Raw genomic sequence first — 19,498 nt, forward strand, 5'->3', positions numbered from 1 at the left:
GGCCTCTGCTGGTGACATGTGCAGCATTCCCTTAGTGCCTGTTGTTTATGTGCCTTTACCTATCCTTGTGCTCCAACAGGGGGCTTCCCCAGTGGTTGGAGCATGGATGGTGGGAGGTTGCTGGCCTTCAATGGAGGAGCGTGCAAATGGCCTTGGAGGACGACCTGGAGCAGCTCTGGGCCGGGAGAGCCCGGCATCAGACTTCACCATCTCAGCATGGGCTGCAGCAGTCTGGCTGGCTGGCCAATAGCCAACAACAGGGGCACTGGCGGAGTGGCATGGGTGGGAGCAGGAATGCTGTCATCCTGAGAGAGGACAGCAGGTCAGACTGCCATGGCACCACTGCTACTCTCCCGGGCCTGTTTCCATGTTGTAAACTTCTATGATTCTATGATTCTATAAGTATCAGATCGAGTGACAGTGTGGCTTCAGTGTCCCCCTCCTGCTCGGATGGTGCCACCACGTGTTCTTGGGTATCTGCAATGACAAAGGGAAACAGATTGCGTTGTGGAGTGGAGAGAGGAGCAAGTAAGATGTGCGCGCTGACAGCATCTGCGGAACATGAGTCAGAAAAGATTATGGGAGGAGGGAGATGTGGGTAAGGAGAAGGAGCATTAAATATGCAGAGACTCCCTTCCTCAGGACCTCCAGCGTGGCATGTTGTCTTGGCTGCAGCAACGGCCAGCCCAATGATCCGAATCACTGTCTCCTCTAGGGGGGGAGAGGACATGTAAGCATGTCCATCCACCCTCAGGTTCCTCCTGCTGCCGGCTGTTATGTGCCACCTTCTCCTGCAAGACAGAAGAAAATGTGTCAGTGAGTATCCTGCAAGATGTGTGGGTGATGTGCCTGTCGTGGTTGAATAGCTGCCAGATGTGTGACCTGTGAGTGGTGGTTGTGTGGCCTGCAAGTGTGGTACTGGTGAGATGCAGCATGCCGAGTGCAGCATTGCGTATGGATGGGCGGTATTTGTTGGTGGGTGGGTGACGGGGAGTGTGATGCGTGGAACAGTGGTGCAGTTGGTAGGATGTGCCAACTTGGTAGGACTTGCATTCACTCACTTTAACCACTCGTGTCAAATCATTGAACTTCTTTCCCTTCTCCTAGTAAACTGTGTATCTGCCATTTGAAATGTGCAGGCTGCTGATGACGTGCGCTATGCACGCCCCATTTCCAACTTCCTCATTCTCCGTGCAGCCTCTCAGCAGCGCGGGTAGCACTGGCTGCACAGAGATATCATGGTAAGTAGGAGGCAGCACGAAGTTCATGTGCTGCCTGCGTAGGGGCCATCAGGTGCGGGGTACTAGCGCATCACGCTACTCCTGCCTGAAAACGTTCCTTATTGAATTTTCCCCCCTATGTCTTTCAAATCACTTTTGTAATTCGTACATTATAGAGTTTTTTTTCAAGTTTCTTACCTCATGGTGCTCACAACAAGCAAGTATAGTTGTACATTGGGTTGGGTTTTCCACATAAATATAATGAAAGCTAACCACAGTACAAATGCAACACCAATGCTAGTTAGCATTTTCAAGTTGTACAAATTACATGGGATGGCACAGTGAGTAAGTATATTGTCCTTTTCAGACCCAAGTTTGTTTCTAGTTTTGGATGAAAGTCTATTCTCTCTTGAATGTTCCAACTCATATGTCTCTCAATCCAAGAACTCCAGGGAACCTTGGATGTCAGGGGATATACGAGAATGGATTAGGAAAAAAAGGAGGGCTTTTGGCAGATACAAAAGGCTAAAGACGGAGGAAGCCCTAGAGGAGTACAAAAAGTGCAGGGGGATACTTAAAAAAGAAATTAGGAGATCAAGGAGGGGCCATGAAATAACACTGGCGAGCAAAATAAAGGAAAATCCTAAGATGTTTTATAAGTATATTAAGGGTAAGAGGATGACTAGGGAAAAAATAGGGCCCATTAGGGACAAAAATGGCAATCTGTGTGTGGAGCCGGCAGATGTAGGAGGGGTTCTAAATGAATTTTTTGCATCTGTTTTCACTATGGAGAAGGACGATGTAGACATAGAAATACGGCAGGGGGACTGTGATATACTCGAACATATTAACATCGAGCGGGAGGAGGTATTGGCGGTTTTAGCAGGCCTAAAAATGGATAAATCCCCAGGCCCGGACGAAATGTATCCCAGGCTACTGTGTGAGGCAAAGGAGGAGATTGCGGGGGCTCTGACACATATATTCAGAACCTCTCTGGCCACAGGGGATGTGCCAGAGGACTGGAGAACCGCTAATGTAGTACCATTATTCAAGAAGGGGAGTAGGGAAAAACCGGGGAACTACAGGCCAGTGAGCCTAACATCAGTGGTAGGAAAATTATTGGAAAAAATTCTGAAGGACAAAATTAGTCTCCACTTGGAGAAGCAAGGATTAATCAGTGATAGTCAACATGGCTTTGTCAAGGGAAGATCATGTCTGACTAACTTGATTGAATTTTTTGAGGGGGTGACTAGGCGTGTGGATGAGGGTAACGCAGTGGATGTGGTATACATGGATTTCAGTAAGGCCTTCGATAAAGTCCCCCACAGGAGACTGGTCAAGAAGGTACGAGCCCATGGAATCCAGGGTGCCTTGGCACTTTGGATACAAAACTGGCTTAGTGGCAGAAGGCAGAGGGTGATGGTCGAAGGTTGTTTTTGTGACTGGAAGCCTGTGGCCAGTGGGGTACCACAGGGATCGGTGCTGGGTCCCTTGCTGTTTGTGGTCTACATTAACGACTTGGATATGAATGTAAAAGGTATGATCAGTAAGTTCGCTGATGATACAAAAATTGGTAGGGTGGTAAATAGCGAGGAGGATAGCCTCAGTCTGCAGGACGATATAGATGGGTTGGTCAGATGGGCGGAACAGTGGCAAATGGAATTTAACCCGGAAAAGTGCGAGGTGATGCACTTTGGAGGGACTAACAAGGCAAGGGAATACACAATGAATGGGAGGACCCTAGGCAAGACAGAGGGTCAGAGGGATCTTGGTGTGCAAGTTCACAGATCCCTGAAGGCGGCGGAACAGGTAGATAAGGTGGTAAAGAAGGCATATGGGATACTTGCCTTTATTAGCCGAGGCATAGAATATAAGAGCAAGGAGGTTATGATGGAGCTGTATAAAACACTGGTTAGGCCACAGCTGGAGTACTGTGTGCAGTTCTGGTCGCCACACTACAGGAAGGATGTGATCGCTTTGGAGAGGGTGCAGAGGAGATTCACCAGGATGTTACCAGGGCTGGAGCGCTTCAGCTATGAAGAGAGACTGGGAAGATTGGGTTTGTTTTCCTTGGAGCAGAGGAGGCTGAGGGGGGACATGATTGAGGTGTACAAAATTATGAGGGGCACAGATAGGATGGATACTAAGGAGCTTTTTCCCTTCGTTGAGGGTTCTATAACAAGGGGACATAGATTCAAGGTAAAAGGCGGGAGGTTTAGAGGGGATTTGAGAAAGAACTTTTTCACCCAGAGGGTGATTGGAGTCTGGAACTCACTGCCTGAAAGGGTTGTGGAGGCAGGAACCCTCACAACATTCAAGAAGCATTTGGATGAGCACTTGAAATGCCATAGCATACAAGGCTACGGACCAAATGCTGGAATATGGGATTAGAGTAGACAGGGCTGATGGCCGGCGCGGACACGATGGGCCGAAGGGCCTCTATCCGTGCTATATAACTCTATAATATCAGGAGAACTAATAAGAATGCAGATCTGTATCAGACCCCATCGATCTGCTCAATGAACAAACCCATTGCCAACATCTGCTAAGTGGCCCCCTATTGCATCTGGAGATCTGAAGTGCTGGGAGCCCATTGAGCAAGAAACACTGTTGTTATGCCTGGTAAGGTTGAATAGCCAAGGAACCCTGTGTCAATTTGGTACAATATTGTCTTGTGAAAATGGCACAATAATATTTTATGTCAAATTTTGCAGTTTGACAAAAATTGCATTATAGTATCCAAGTATCTGGCAAACAAATAAATATTTTCCAAACTGCCATACTGACAAATGGTTAGCGCTATTTGTCCGATATAGGCAGCTGCCCATGATATGCATGTATGGTGTAAGTGATGGGGACTGAACTGGGACATTTCAAAACCAAAATCAGTAAATTTAACTTAACTTACCAACCAGCAGGGACTCTTCATCTAGATGCCTTAGTTATCTGAACTCCCATGAATGTGTTGTGTGAGCTTTTCTCATGTCCCCTTTTTTGAACCCTGTTCTAGAGAGATCTTTGAAATGCTTCAATTACAAATGGCTTTTTAATGGATAAGCAGATAATATTCAGCTAATTTTAGTTCCACATGAACATACTTTTAGCAGAAAGAAAAAAAACTAAAATAATTTTTCATAAAAATGCCAACAAAAAATAACAACAGAGGCTTCCACCAAAAGTGTACTGCAGAACTGCAAAGCAAAAAAATGCTGCTAAAATCCTCAGACTGTTTAAGAGCCCCATCATTCATGGAGTTTCTTTGTGACCCATTGCAAATTGGAGATGTGCGCTCTCAGCCTAAGCAGACAGAAAATTACACTAAACTTCATTTCAGTGCACTGTAGTATTTGAATGAGGCTGTGGCTCATTTTCAATGAGACTGCCTTAGGCCAGTCTTCAAGGCCTGCTGGAAAATTATGCTTAGCGATAAAGTGACACAGATCTGGCTATTTAGATCTCAGTCGGGTTTTGTGGTCTCCTGTTTGCTCCTCTGCCACTCGCCTTAGGATCAACAATCTACCTTTCTATCTGTCTCTATGTGGCATTCATGCACTTACTCTTCTTGTTGTCTCTGTATATCTGGGTTTATCTACGAGTGTTTTTCTCATTCTTTTTGTAGTGCTCTCCTTTTTTCTTTCTTCTGTGTATCCCTTACCCTATGCTTCTCATACACTTTATGTTTTTTCTCAGTATCTGTCTCTCCCAATCCCCTCTATATATCTTTCTCTCATCCTACATCTGTCTAATACGCTGTATAATTTCCACACACTTTGTCTCCCCTTTTTATTGTTTGTTTCTCTCTCTTTTACTATATGTCTCACACTCTCTCCATTTCCTCTCATTTGTCATAGAGTCGTGGAGGCAGATCTGGGACTCTAAACCTTTGCTAGATCCGGAAGTTATCTGTCTCTTTGAGACATGGGGCATGTGTCATCTTGGTAGCTCATACGAGGGAATGGGAGGCATAGGTTGAGAAAGTTTTGGCCTGAGGTTTGGGTTTGGAGGGACTGGGACTGGTGTGGGAGGAAGCAGGGAGGTGAAAGCTTGGCTGCTAGCTGATAGGCTAGAAGGATGATAATTGGACTCTCCTGATGATGTCACAATAATGAATTATTTGTCACATGGCTAGCATAGGCCAATCAGATCTGCTGGACATGATGGGCAACTATGGACAAAAGATGTTATCGATGATATCCTATAGCATTGCACATAGATTTTTAAAAAAATCTATTTCTCTTCCAGTAATTATCACTCTGCTTCTTTACCAATCTCTAATTCTTTTTCTGTCACTCACTGTCTTTATCTTTGCACTTTCTTTCTTTCTCTCTCTCTCTCTATGGCTAGCACACATTTTTCTCCTTACTCTGTTCAACTCTTTGTCTCATTGTTTCTATTTTAACTCTTTCTGTAAGACTGTTCTCTCCTCCAACTCCTCTCTCTGTGTTTCCAATCTCTCTGTGTAGCACTCACATATGTTCCTTTACTAATGCACTCAATATCTCTTACCTTTTATAAAGTCAAGCGTATGTAGGAAGATGGGAGGCAACATGTAGGTGAGGATAGGCTATTGGAGTGGTTGGGCATCATGAGTGGTTGAGAGAGAGGGTGGGGTGAGGGCTGAGTCAGGGGGGACAGGGCTGTTTGATTCCAGGAGGAAAGCACACTGCTGTAACCTTTGTGCACTTTGGAGGGATAGACATTCTCCTTCACCAATGGCATCAGCAATCATTTACCCTCTCCTAATTTAGGTCTCCAGTCAAAGCAGTTTACCAGAGCATTCACTGGCAGCTATTTGGTGACAGTTACAATTTGAATGAGGACCAAATGCAAGTGTGCCTTCTCACTGTCAAGGATGCAACTGGAATTACTATCAAGGAACTGAACTAAAAGGTATATTAACTGTTGTTTTTGGTGGGCTATTGGTATTAGTAATATGGTCCAATGGCTATTTACGCACACCTTCCCTTCACTTATGGTCCTCTGCACTTTTGGGATGACCATGTTCACCAGGGCCTCAATTCACACATGGCATACTCAGCCTTAGATTGTGGGATTCAATGCAGTTTTCTCCTTTTCCTGCTTTCCAGCAAAAGTAGGGAAATGTTGCTATTAGTCAAGATTATCTAGCTTTCATGCAAGAAGTGAAAGGACCCCTATGAAATAGCTATTTAATAAGGATTCTATTAAAATGGAACAATTTAATATATCTGTTTGTCTAATAGGGTAGATTTTACAAATCTGCATTTCTGGTATGGAGCACACATCAGGAATTCGGGCACGGAGATCAGTAGGCCTCACAGAAATTTGCATTTGTTAAAATGAATGGACAGAAAATACTGCTGACCTCCGTGCCTGAATTTCCTTAGAGTCCAAAAATCTATTGATCTCAGTCTTGAACATACTCAATGACTCAGCATCCACAGCCCTCTGGGGTACAGAATTCTAAAGATTCACAATCCTTTGGGTGAAGAAATTTCTCCTCATCTCAATCCTAAATGACTGATCCCTTATCCTGAGACTATGCCCCTAATTCTAGACTCTCCAGCCAGGGGAAACAATCTCTCAGACGTTAGAGTTTTCTCCCTGATTCCAGTTGACTTCAATTTTACCAGGGCTCCATGATGCCACACTCGGTCAAATGCTGCCTTGATGTCAAGGGCAGTCACTCTCACCTCATCTCTGTAATTCAGCTCTTTTGTCCATGTTTAGACCAAGGCTGTAATGAGGTCTAGAGCCGAGTGGTCCTGGCAGAACCCAAACTGAGCATCGGTGAGCAGGTTATTGGTGAGTAAGTGGCACTTGGTAGCACTGTCGATGACGTCTTCCATCACTTTGCTGATGAATGAGAGTAGAATGATGGGGCGGTAATTGGCCGGATTGGATTTGTCCTGCTTTTTGTGGACAGGACATACCTGGGCAATTTTCCACATTGTCGGGTAGATGCCAGTGTTGTAGCTGTACTGGAATAGCTTGGCTAGAGGTGTGGCTTGTTCTGGAGCACAAGTCTTCAGCGCTACATCTGGGATGTTGTCGGGGCCCATAGCCTTTGCTGAATCCAGTGCACTCAGCTGTTTCTTGATATCATGTGGAGTGAATCAAATTGACTAAAGACTGACTTGTGTGATGGTGGGATCTCGGGAGGATATCCTAGTGATATCATCCACTCGGCACTTCTGGCTGAAGATGGTTGCAAATGTTTCAGCCTGTTGAATTGCTGTCCAATTGAATTGTTTGACATTACTGGCACACACCACTGGCTAGCTACCTTCTTTGTCAAGAGGGCAGCACTTGGCTGTTTTGGGCAAGATGCTGTCTTTGCAACGCAAGATGCTGTCTTTGCAACAGAAGATGACTGCCAAGTTGGACTGGATTATGACCTCTCTGCTAAGAGTGATTGGGTCAAAGCACTCAAACACAAGAAGATATTACCAACTAAGTTTGTGTGACTACGATAGGATGGACTCAACAGCATACAATGTGACCAAGGGAGATAGCTTATACTGTCTGACCCAACAGACGATTGTAAAATCCCATCTGTATGGAAGTTGGAAAAGATGGTTGAGTATACCGCACTGTAATGAACCAATTCACTGAAAGGAAGTGGACTCCACATCTGTGTCATCTAACTAATAGGCGTGGATGATATTCATGCTCTAGGTGAGAAGGTGGAAGAACAGCATTGATTTTGGAAATTAATGCTACGAGCTACTAACTTGCTTTGCAGCTGCCCTACAGAGGCTGGGGAATAGGATTCTATTTGAGGCATGCATACCCAGCATTCCAGAGGACAGCTATAGTTTCTGTCTACAAGAAGAGTGATCCTAGTGAAACCAAACACTACTGAGGAATCTTGCAGACATCAGTGACTTTTGAGGTGGTTCTTTTGGTTGTCGCAGCATGTATCTTGTATACATTGGATATATAGGAGGCACATCACACCATACTCTGGCACTCAGAGGGAGAAGAGGAGAAGGAGACAAGGATCAGCAATCTAAAAGATCCAAGACATTCAGTAACAGGTACTGATCACAGCTCTTTGATAGTGGAACTAAAGGCAGATTGCACAAAGAAATAATGAGCTTATTGGTCCTTGATCTTTTAGCTTGATTTGCACTCTGGTACCAGTGGGAGTCATGCTACTGGAAGTGGCTTTGTACCAGGAGACTAAGTTGCTGGAAAAAAATCAACCTTATGTTGGGAATCTCCTGTTGTTTAAGTAGAGAGGGATTGTCCACTAATATCTAGGTGTGCAACTGCAGGGGAGAAGAACATTATCTTCAGAATGGCCAGAAACATGAACAGTTAACAATAGCACAATGCCGGTCTTGAGTTGGTCCCAAGGGGAGAGGTCAGTTTTACAGGGATGCCCCAGTGCCAGAGAGCTGATTCTTGGTAATTTGGCAGTTACCTTATAAGGAACTGAGGCTTCCTGCTGAGACATTGGTGCTGACTGTGTTGAAGGAATCTCCTTCTTCTTGTTCTTGTGCTTTTCCTTCCCTGTTCTCCATGCAACTTTGTAGAGCTCAGATAACACAGGTGTCTCTGAGACTTGGCTCTATTTTTCCCAAGTCCGTGGAGTAACATTGGGCTTGCCCAATGTCACTAGGACAAACCATTTCTGCAAGCGTCTCCTCCAGGATGAGGGCATCATTAAACAAGACCAATAACCCAGCAACTAAAAGTGCATTCATGTTCCTCACCTAGTTCCATTCCTATCTATCGAGTCGTAGCCAGAGAATCACCTGCAATGGCTTCTCTTTTCACTCCCGCACTGTTACCTCTGGAGTTGCCCGAGGATCTATTCTTGGCCCTCTCCTATTTCTCATCTCCATGCTGCCTCTCGAACACATCATCCGAAAACACAATGACGTGTTCCACATGTACTCTGACAACACCCAACTCAACCTCACCACCAACTCCCTCGACTCCTCCACTACCTTTGATTTGTCACGCTTCTTGTCCAACAACCAGTATTGGATGAGCAGAAATCTGACTCTGAGTTGAGCTTCAAACCCCATATCCTCTCCATCACCAAGACTTCTACCTCGGTAACTTCACCCATCTCTGCACCTGCCTCAGCTCATCTGCTGCTGAAACCCTCATCCATGCCTTTGTTACTTCTAGACTCGACTACTCCAGTGGTCTCCTGGCTAACCTCCCATCTTCCACCCTCCATGAACTTGAGTTCATCCAAAACTCTGCTGCCCGTATCCTAACTCGCACCAAGTCCTATTCACCCATCACCCCTGTGCTCGCTGACCTACATTGGCTCCTGGTCCGGCAACGCCTCAATTTTAAAATTCTCATCCTTGTTTTCAAATCCCTCCAGGGCCTTGCCCCTCCCTATCTCTGTAACCTCATATAGCCCTACAGCCCTTTGAGATCTCTGTGCTCCTCCAATTCTGGCCTTTTGCGCGTTCCTGATTTTGTTCACTGCTCCATTGGTGGCCGTGCTTTAGCTGCAATGGCCCTAAGCTCTGGAATTCCCTCCCTATACCTCTCTGCCTCTCTACCTCTCTACCTCTCTCTCCTCCTTTAAGACGCTCCTTAAAACCTACCTCTTTGACCAAACTTTTGGTCACCTGTCCTAATATCTTCTTATGTGGCTCGGTGTCAAATTTTGTTTGATAATCACTCCTGTGAAGCAACTTGGGAGGGCATTGTAGTTAAAGAGGAGGAGTGTGAAATATTGGATGGGATAAACACAGTGAGAGAGGTAATATTAAGGGGTTTAGCATCTTTGAAAGTAGATGAATCACCAGGCCCAGATGAAATGTATCCCAGGCTGTTAAGAGAAGCAAGGAAGGAAATAGCGGCGGCTCTGACCATCATTTTCCAATCCTCTCTGGCTACAGGCGCGGCACTGGAGGACTGCTAACATTGTACCGTTGTTTAAAAAGGGAAAAAGGAATAGACTGAGTAATTACAGACCAGTCAGCTTAACCTCGGTGATGGGCAAATTAATGGAAAAAATTCTGAGGGGAGTATTAATCATCATTTAGAAAGGCACGTGTTAATCAAGGACAGGCAACATGGATTTGTTAAGGGAAGGACGTGTCTGACTAACTTGATTGAATTTTTTGAGGAGGTAACATGGAGGGTCGATGATGGTAGCACGTTTGATGTAGTCTACATGGATTTTAGCAAGGCTTTTGACAAGGTCCCGCATGGCAGACTGGTCAGAAAAGTAAAAGCCCATGGGTTCCAAGGGAAAATGGCAAGTTGGATCCAGAATTGGCTCAGTGGCAGGGAGCAAAGGGTAATGGTTGATGGGTATTTTTGTGACTGGAAGGCTGTTTTCAGTGGGGTTCCACAGGGCGCAGTACTAGGTCCCATGTTTTTTGTGGTATGTATCAATGATTTAGACTTAAATGTAGGGGGCATGATAAAGAAATTTGCAGTTGATAGTGAGGAGGAAAGCTGTAGACTGCAGGAAGATATCAAAGGACTGGTCAGGTGGGCAGAAAAGTGGCAAATGGAATTCAATCCAGAGAAATGTGAGGTAATGCATTTGGGGACGGAAAACAAGGCAAGGGAATACACAATAAATGGTAGGATACTGAGAAGTGTAAAAGAATAGAGGGACCTTGGAGTACATGTCCACAGTTCCCTGAAGGTAGCAGGACAGGTAGATAAGGTGGTTAAGAAGGCTTAAGAAGGGATAATTTCCTTTATTAGCTGAGGCATAGAATATAAGAGCAGGGATGTTATGCTAGAACTGTATAAAACACTAGTTAAACCACAGCTAGAGTACTGCGCACAGTTCTGGTCACCACATTACAGGAAAGATGTTATTGCACTAGAGAGGGTACAGAGGAGATTTGAGAGGATGTTGCCAGGACTGGAGAATTTTAGCTATCAGGAAAGATTGAATAGGTTGGGATTGTTTTCCTTGGAACAGAGGAGGCTGAGGGAAGATTTAATTGATAAAATTATAAGGGGCCTAGATAGGAATGACCTGTTTCCCTTAACAGTGGTTGGAAACCAAGGAGCATAGATTTAATGTAATTAGTAGAAGAATTAGAGAGGAGTTGGGGTGAAACTTTTTCACCCAAAGGGTGGTAGGGGTCTGGAACTCACTGCCTGAAAGGGTGATAGAGGCAGAAACCCTCATTGCATTTAAAAAGTACTTGGATATGCACCTAAAGTGCTGCAACCTACAAGGATACGGACCAAGAGCTGGAAAGTGGGATTAGGCTGGATAGCATTTTTCAGTCGGCACAGACACGATGGGCCAAATGGCCTCCTTCTGTGCCATAAATTTCTATGATTCTATGATTCTATGACAGCGATAGATTAAAACACCGCAAGCAATGCCTTGGAGAGCCACGAGATCTTTAAATAAGATTATGATCCATTTCACTCATTTGGAGCATAAATGTCGCTCTACATCCCCAATGAGTAGCAGACCAGAGCTCCAGTCTCTGAATACTGGGTTGACATCCAGCAGGGTATTCGCATCCAATGGGAGCGGAGTGGAAACCCCAGAGTGACTGAACACCTTGAAGATTTTCAGCTGATCAGAGAGAGCCAGCATGGATTTGTAAAGGGTTGACTGAATTTTTTGAAGATGCGACTAAAGTAGTGGATAGGTGAATGTCTATGGATGTTGTTTATATTTCGGTAGGAAGAATGAGGAGAGGCAATATAAACTAAAGGGTACAATTCTAAAAGGGGTGCAGGAACAGAGAGATTTGGTGGTATATGTGCACAAATCATTGAAGGTGGCAGGGCAGGTTGAGAAAGCGGTTAAGAAAGTATACGGGATCCTGGGCTTTATAAATAGAGGCATAGAGTACAAAAGCAACCTTTATAAAACACTGGTTCGGCCACAACTGTGGTATTGTGACCGGTTCTGGGCACCGCTCTTTAGGAATGATGTGAAGGCCTTAGAGAGGGTGCAGAAAAGATCTACTAGAATGATTCCAGGGATGAGGGACTTTAGTTATGTGCTTAGACTGGAGAAGCTTGGGTTGCTCTCCTTAGAGCAGAGACGGTTGCGAGGAGATTTGATAGAGGTATTCAAAATCATGAAGTGTCTGGACAGAGTAGAGAGGAATTGTTTCCATTGGTGGAGGGGTCAAAAACCAGAGGACATAGATTTAAGGTGATTGGCAAAAGAAGCAAAGGCGATATGAGAAAAAGCTTTTTTACACAGCAAGTGGTTGTGATCTGGAATGCACTGCCTGAGGGGATGGTGGCAACTGTGGCTTTCAAAAGGGAATTGATAAGTACTTGAAGGGAAAAAATTTGCGTGGCTACGGAGATAGGGTGAGGGAATAGGACTAGCTGGATTGCTCTTGCAGAGAGCTGGCACGGACTCGATGGGCCGAATGGCCTCCTTTCGTGCTGTAACCATTCTATGATTCTATGATTCTATATGGACTTTCAGAAGGCATTCGATAAAGTCCCTCATAAAAGACTGTTAGCTAAAGTTGAATCTCGTGTAATTGAGGGCAAATTATTGACCTGGTTCGGAAATTGGCTGAGCAGCAGGAGACAGAGAGTAGGGACAATGGGCAGGTACTCAAATTGGCAGGATATGACTAGTGAAGTGCCGTAACCTACAGGGCTACGGACCAAGAGTTGGAAAGTGGTTTTAGGCTGGATAGCTCTTTTGTGGCCGGCACAGGCACAATGGTTTGAATGGCCTCCATCTGTGCCATAAATTTCTATGATTCTACTATAAAAGTTACCATGGCCCCATATGAAGAAGAGCAGGGAGACCTCCAGGTATCCTTGCTAACATTTGTCCTTCAATCACCAAAAAAAACATAGATTTTCTTGTCATTATCTCATTGCTGTTTGCAGAATCTTGTGCATAAATTGGCTGCGGCATTTCCCTACATTACAACAGTGACTATACTTCAAAAGTACTTAATTGGCTGTGAAGTGCTTTGGGACATCCTGTGTCATAAACGGCGCTATAAAAAAGCTCGTTCGTTCTTTCTTCAACCCGGCCCACATTGAGTAGAGGGAAAATTGCAACAATTGTGTTGGGCTGTAGGAAGAGGGCGCGAGCGTCCTGTGCAGGGTGAAACATACAGCTCCAGACACAAGGTTCTCCCAATATCTAAAACTAAAAACCGAACCTTTATTAAACGCTGTGAACATTAATTCCTGCCAAACACAATCGAATTTCTAACATATTTACACAGATTTTCAGCACTGAGCGAAATTCTACGGGTAAACACTCTTTTGCAGAAACAACCCCACCAAGCAAGTAGAAATACCAATATTTTAAAACGAGCCGACATTTATTTGTATTGTGCGTTGTACACTGCGGTAAGTATATGGTCAAAACGTGTCCGTAAATTGAAAGGTACAAGGTAAAAAAAAGACCAGGAGTAAGGAAGCAGCACCCCCTAAAACAGCAATCTCCTTATCCATTCGTTCTCTTTAGGGAACTACGTCGGCTCTACCACGTGCATCCCGGGGGGCACTCCTGAGTCCTGGAGCCGCTTGGATTTGCTTCAAAGGAGTTTCGCAGCGCCGGGCCGTGCGCTAAGAGCGTGCTTTCACTCGCTCTCTGGTTATTATTTTCTAAGCAACTTGGACAAACCAGCTTGGAACACGGCGGAGATTAGTGCCCCGGGATTAAGCTACTGTGTTTTTTTTTTCATTTTTGTTTTGCGGTAAGATTTTGTTTTTCTTGTTGCTTCTGGCTTATTTATGTAAAGTTCTGACACGGTGCAAACCACCAGTTTCTCTCAGACAAAAAAAAAGTAAAACATCGGTTTGGATCGGCTAGCTTGTCTGTGTGGCAAATGTTTCATTTTGGGATTCAGGGTTTAAAAGATATTTGTGTAGGCATTATTTTTGTTATTTTAAATCCAAACTATATAACCGTGCTATAATTTAAAAGCCTGCGAGGCGGTTGATTCACAGCTTGGGAGTGATGCGTTGATGAGACTCTCAGTGGTGGAACGAACCTCCCCCTCACCATCCTCCTCCTGAATGAACAAAAAAACGTCGAGATCGGCAATGTTTTAACCTCGGATTCTTTTTTCTGTACCTCTCTTGGTATCTCTTGAATGAAATAATTTTTCTATACCCTGCCTGAAACTATGTCAGTACACTTTGTAACCTAAAATGCTCGGAGCCTAGTACCTTTTCACTAATTTAAAGGAGTAAATAATTCCATAACATGGAAACTTATTTTTGTTTAATGTATATAGAGCCTTCCGATTTTTTTCATTTATAGACATTTTACTGACTGAAATGTTCGTCATTCTAATTTACGATTTGCAAATAAAAGTTATATTAATATAAAATGAAGTGTTCTTGACCAACACATCAGTAATGAGCATAATATTTCATAATGTAAACGTTGCATGCGATTTATGTGTTGTAGAAGATTATGGAGAAAAAAAATCGATGACATTGTTTCTGATGACTTTTGGCAAACTGGAGATTTTCGAGCATTGTTGCCCAACTTTTGGAGTTGAGCACCTTGAGGCATTGGTTTCTTTTGCAACAAAACGTCTCGCCTGAAGCAGGAATCCTTTTGGAAATAATCGTAGAACCTGCAATATTATTCCTAGATCGATATTGCAATATATTTCTTCCGCGTGTTTGGTTTTGCCAAACTCGCCCATTTTCCGGAATGGTAATTTAACATTCTGCGAAGCATTGCCATTGCCATTTTTCATACTGTTCTTTGCGGTATACTTGAATTTAATATCATGGCGACATTGAAGAAAATATTGACCAATGATGCTCTGGTGAATATTTTGGAGGGTTCTGTCGCTATAGGATTGTGACTGCATTGCATCAAGCTACTATCACTGGTATGGTCTGAGGGATGTTGACTGTTGCAGTTTACCTTCAGTCAGCACTGGTATATGTATAATCCTTAGTCAGTATTAAAACTATTATTGAACAGTTTGCAAATGTTTTCTTTATTATAAACCTAATTAAAATGTATTTATTTATTCAATTCCTTAAATATACATTTTGAAAAACATGGTCACCCTAAGTGGGCACTGAATAAATTGTTATAAACAGTTCAGCCCAAATAAGTGGATTTGAACCATATGCATTTACAGCACAGCGATAGGCCATTTTGTCTCAATCTGTGCTGGCGCTTTGCTGGAGCAATCCAAAACTCATCCCACTCTGCTGCCCCCCTGCCCCCTCCCCTTAGCCCCACATTGCTCTGCTTTGATTATTTATCCACTTTCTCCTTGAAAGATGCAGTGATCTCTGCCTCTACTGCTCCCTATGGCAAAGCATTCTGTGCTCCAACAATTGTCTGTAGAGAAATTTCACCTAACCTCTCTCCTCACTCTCTAAGTGACAATTTTAAATTGATGACCTTTTGTCAGACTCCCTAACCAGGGGAAATAATCTTTTCCTATTCACCCTATCAAAACACTCATAATTTAAAAAAACCTCTTAAATCTCGTTTTAGCCTTCTCTGCTCCATTTGAAATAATCCCAGGATCTCAAGTTGTCGAACAAGGATTGGAGAGCAAGTTCTTCACAATTTCTTTTTCCCAGTAAGAATATTTTTGATGTGTATATACTATTCGGATGGATGCTCAAATAATTCCCACTCAGATTTAATTTTTCAATACATGGCACAGTGAAACAAAAATGAGCAAGATATTTATAAAAGCAGATCATACCATGTAAAGTTGCCTGTGACATAGTATTTCACCAGGTCACTTGAAACTTAGCGGTGCACAATAGCAACAGTGACTGTCTCACTGAATACCGAGTTGGGTACTGCTTTTGTGTTTGTAATAAGAAATGCCCACACTTAATACTTTTGTTGAAAAGAAATAAATCAGTATTTGTGAAAATGCTTACAATTGTTGGCACATAGCTACCTGTAAGTTATACTTTCTGAAAATATTAACATCAAATTTCATATTTTACCTTTCATAAATTTTAAAAATGTAATCTTTAAATATAACTTTTTTCTATTCCACATTATGTATAATACAGTTTTTAATATTTTAGGATTTTTCTTGCTTTTTCTGCCAATTTTTTCTTCTCTCTTCTCTTATGAAAATATTGACTCCTTTCTGGAATATAGTTGCACGAGTGCCAGTTGCCCTCTTGGTACCTCATCCAAGTGTCCATTATTTGTACGTGAGTCTTGATGGTGAGTGTCGACAGCTAGTTAGCCATGGTGGGACATCACAACTGAGCCTGTTCCTGTCCTCCAAAGCAAACTTACAGCAGGGCTTGCTGTTAGTCACCAGACACATGAACCCTAGCTGCTTTCCCCCTCCTTAAACTAAGGGCGCTGAGGCTCCTCCCATTGTCCGATTTGAAATTAGTGAGAGTTCAGTTAGTAATGGGATTGTGTGATGTTGTACTGAGCCAAACAGACCACAAGGTCCTAGGTTCATCCATTGTTTTTTGCTGAGTTATTTGATCTCAGCTTAGGAAGAAATGTAGCACTATAGTTGGCATCAATGTCACTGGGCTAAGCAGGAAAAATACCTGCCTTGGTTCTTTCTTCTTGTTGCAATGCAGTGACCTCTGGGAAAAGCAATTGTGTCAATACTGGAAAACAACAACAACAGCAACTTGCATTTATATAGCGCCTTTAACTCAGTAAAATGTCCCAAGGTGCTTACAACAGCACTGAAGTTAAAATTCCACTGAAGTGCTGCAATCCAGTCAGTCAAATTAAGACCGAGCACAAGAAAGTTAAGGATCTTCAAAAACTTGGTTCCCAAAAAAGCTACTGTTCTTAATGACATGGATGCTCAGGTTTTCAGAGCCTTATTGGAAGAACAAGCTGCTTCCCTGGCTCATTTATTATAGTTATGTCAAGTGATGTTATCATGTCTTATTGGAAAGCAGCAAAGCAAACATTTTGTCTGTTCACAACAGGAAACAAAATGAAACCAGCAACTATAGACTAGTATCCCTCCTCTCACACATGTTGAAGCTAGTAGAAATAGTATTGAATGAGACACTGTAACAACATCTCAGCCATAACTTCAATCTGGTCATCAGTTTGGCTCCAGAGCAAATTAACTGTTTGTGATGTTTTCCACGAAATGACCCGAAGTGGAGTGACTAGTTCACTTAGTTAGAACTGTAGCCATTTATATTTATGGAGCTTTTGGTAACATTTCTAGTTTATGGAGAAGCTGCCTTCTTAAGACACAATTGTTGAGCTTTTAAACAGGATGTGATTGCCTCAAAGGATGCAAATATGCAGTCATGATAAGGGGATCTTTGTTTTACAACATCAACTCAGGAAAGGGTACTTGGCTCCACTGTGTTTCTGTATTTCATCGTGATCTTGTGCATGTCATAAAAAATACCATTGTTCTCTTTGCTAATGACATCACTTTTTATACAATGGTTAACTTCACTATAAGACAGTAGTAGTCAATCCTTTCAGAGCAGTCCACACAGAATTGGACATCAGGCTGTTATTTTCAGTGCAGAGAAGACCAAATGAACGAGGCAATTTTATGAATGTGCCTGCGATGTTCTGACATGGGTTCTCAGTGGGCAAGGTTCTCTGCCAGAATCATGCTTTTGTAAAATTGGCTTTAATAACTCTGTTAAATATCTTAAGCTTCATACACCATTTTGCCTGCTTGTGGAACTCTCATTCTAGGAGTTAGGAGGAACCCTGTCTTCTGTTATCAGGAACATTGTTCCATGTATGTAGAAGCTTAACACAAGATTAACCATCAGTTGCTAGAGTGTCCATTAAAATCAATGAAATCCCATTGCCTGTTCACTATAGGTTCTACTTTTTGTGAATTGGAGGTATCCTTGGGTTATAATGAACAAGATAGGGGGGGAAAAAAACATAATTCCTGTGGAGCACCCTGATGGTACTGTGATTACAAAGTAACCTTGTATCCTTACACTTTACTCACTGCCAGAGTCTTTGCTGCTAATCACCATCAGAATCATTTTTTTGTAACACCTGTCCTTGTTACAGTTGTCTGTAACCCCGCTGTTAGTTTTCTCAAGATTGCTACTGCAATGTGGATTTTCACTGAGGTCCATAGGTAATTATTTTTTTCCATTTTGTATCTCTTCTGTTGTTTAGAAAACCATCACAGTAGCCATTGTTTATCAGATGAAAGGTCATTTTGTTGCTCCAGATGTTCTTGCTACATGGAGTGCCTTTCCCATGAGGGAAGGAAATGACATCAAAATGAAATTGTTGGTCCTTGGACCTCTTTTTATTCAGACACACAAAGTTCGTAGTGTGTGTTGTAATGGGGGTGTGACTTTCATGAATAAATGGTCTTAAACATGTCATCACGCTTCTCCACCCAAAGAAGAGAACAGTGTCTCCACAAGAAAAAAAATGAAGGTTGGGGTGGTATTGTTGTGTCAACCATTGATGAAGTAATGTTCTGCGTCATAGGTTTGTAGCTACAATTCCCAACCAAGCATCCATATTTTGGCCATATTTTGACCATATCTTGGCCCCGCAGTTGTTGGGCACCTCTTCTTCATAAGGAAGTGAGAAACCAAAGAGTGAGTCACACACAAGGCTTTCAGGCATCTAGTGGCCAGCTTAAGTGGCAATGGGAGGGTCATGGGAGTCGATTGCCTGCTGCCTGATTGGTCTAGGAATGCGATAGGGAAACCTAAAAGAGGAAGAAAATAAAAATGCCGGTCAGAGTTATGTGTAATGTTTTCTTTTATTAGATGTATCATTAAGGAAAATATTTGCAGTTTTGACATTTATTTGAAATTAAATCTAACAGATGATTCTCATTAATGTAAATTAAAATTGTGTTCTTGAAACGGTCTCTTGGCTACTTCCTCTTCAATATATTTGCTTTAATATTTAGAGCTTCTTTAGCTAGTTGATTGTTTTGAAGTTGCAGTAGTTTCTAGGCACGTTGACCTCTCATTGATTTGATTTGAGTTCAGTTTACTCCCACTTAATCTGTTGTTTCTCTCAGCCTCTCTTGCTTCACACATTATCTGTTTCCAAAGAGAGCATTGTATGTTATGGTTGAGCATGCAGTTCAGTCCAAATGTTGTTCATTTGCTGCATTATGTGAATGTCCTTGGCCTTATTTTTGAGTTAATTTAAGTGCTCACGAATATGATTTCACCACAGTAATCATGTTAATTTGTGGTATAGCAAGTAACAGTAAGGGCTGATAGCGAACAAAATTGATAAAGACCAGAAGAGGAGTGAGACAACAATGTGTTATTATACCCAATCATCTCAACATTAAGTCTTGTTTGAATGATTTAGAATTGGGTTCAAGATCAATTGAAAATTGATAACCTGAGATACACCAAAGAAACTGTATAAATTGCAG

The sequence above is a fragment of the Heptranchias perlo genome, chromosome 5 (genome assembly GCF_035084215.1).
Source record: "Heptranchias perlo isolate sHepPer1 chromosome 5, sHepPer1.hap1, whole genome shotgun sequence".
Taxonomy (NCBI): Eukaryota; Metazoa; Chordata; class Chondrichthyes; order Hexanchiformes; family Hexanchidae; genus Heptranchias; species Heptranchias perlo.